Raw genomic sequence first — 1,184 nt, forward strand, 5'->3', positions numbered from 1 at the left:
GTTCGCCTTGGGTTGAAACTATTGTTGGGGTGGTCGATTGTGATTGTTCTATGCCTGTCCTCCTAAGTTTCCTCTAGCGGCCCATTGACCATTGTTCCCTTCTTGCCTGCCTATAGCATTCACTTCTGAAATCATAGGGCACTCTTCTCCGGTGTGGCTATCACTTGAGCACATTTCACATCGATTTATTTGGTTGGGTGCTCCTCCACTATTCTGACCCTGCCATAATGAGATCATTTTTTTGTTCATCTTTTCCATAGCTTTTCCCATCATGACACCTATCTTTTTTTCAATTCGATCCATAGTAATCTGGGGTTCAACCCCCCTAACATCCAACAATCCACCTTTCCGAGGAGTAACCCTAACATGATCGGAGGCATCTTGGTGATAGGCTAAATTGTCGGACATCTTTTGTAGGAGTGCCATGGCTTCATCTTCGTACATATCTGCTATTGCTCCTCCACTTGAAATATCAACTCTTCCTTTTTTTGACATCATTCAAGCCTTCATAAAAAATTTGCACTAACTCCCATTTTTGAATGCCATGGTAGGGGCACTTCCTAATGAGCCCCATCAATCTCTCCCATGCTTCACTGAAGGTATCATTTCCCTGCTGAAAATTTCTAATCTCCCTTCTGAAAGAGTTTGTCCTCGCCACTGTATAATATCTTTTTAGAAAGCTCTTCTCCGTATCATTCCACGATTCGAAATTTGTCCCCAATGTTCTAAACCAATCCTTGGCTCTATCCTTAAGGGCATGAGGGAATAGTTTCATTCTCACAGCTTCCTTTGAAATTCTAAGATAAGTGCAACTATCACAGGCTTCGTAAAATTTTTCTAAGAAGTCATAGGGCTCTTTGTTTGCCTTCCCTAAAAAGGATGGTAATAACTGAAATTGGTGTGGATCAATTCTAAACATCACATCATCTCCAATAGGGGCAGATACCTTGGTTAAGATGGGGGTTTCAGCTGGTGTGGAATACTCTCTGATCCTCCTACGTCCATCGTTAACTACCTCAGGATTTCCTGTTCCATTGCCTATTGGGTCCATTGGTAAAGTTCTAATCAACGTCTCCTCTACGAATGTGGGTTCGGTGAAAGATGATTCGGGTGTGGCGGAGTCTACTACAGGGGAATTTCTGTCACTGCTCCCTGATTCAAATCCAGACCTAAGCTTCATACAA

At 42.7% G+C, this 1,184-nt stretch overlaps 1 non-coding gene across 1 annotated transcript; it reads left to right on the top strand.

Moving 5' to 3' along the window:
- Positions 1-539: 539 nt before the first annotated feature.
- On the top strand, positions 540-647 carry LOC144714279 (small nucleolar RNA R71). The gene has a single exon (XR_013584300.1). It is a non-coding gene; the product is annotated as a small nucleolar RNA R71 (small nucleolar RNA).
- The last annotated feature ends 537 nt before the right edge of the window (positions 648-1,184 follow it).

Source organism: Wolffia australiana, chromosome 1, assembly GCF_029677425.1.
Source record: "Wolffia australiana isolate 7733 chromosome 1, ASM2967742v1".
Taxonomy (NCBI): domain Eukaryota; kingdom Viridiplantae; phylum Streptophyta; class Magnoliopsida; order Alismatales; family Araceae; genus Wolffia; species Wolffia australiana.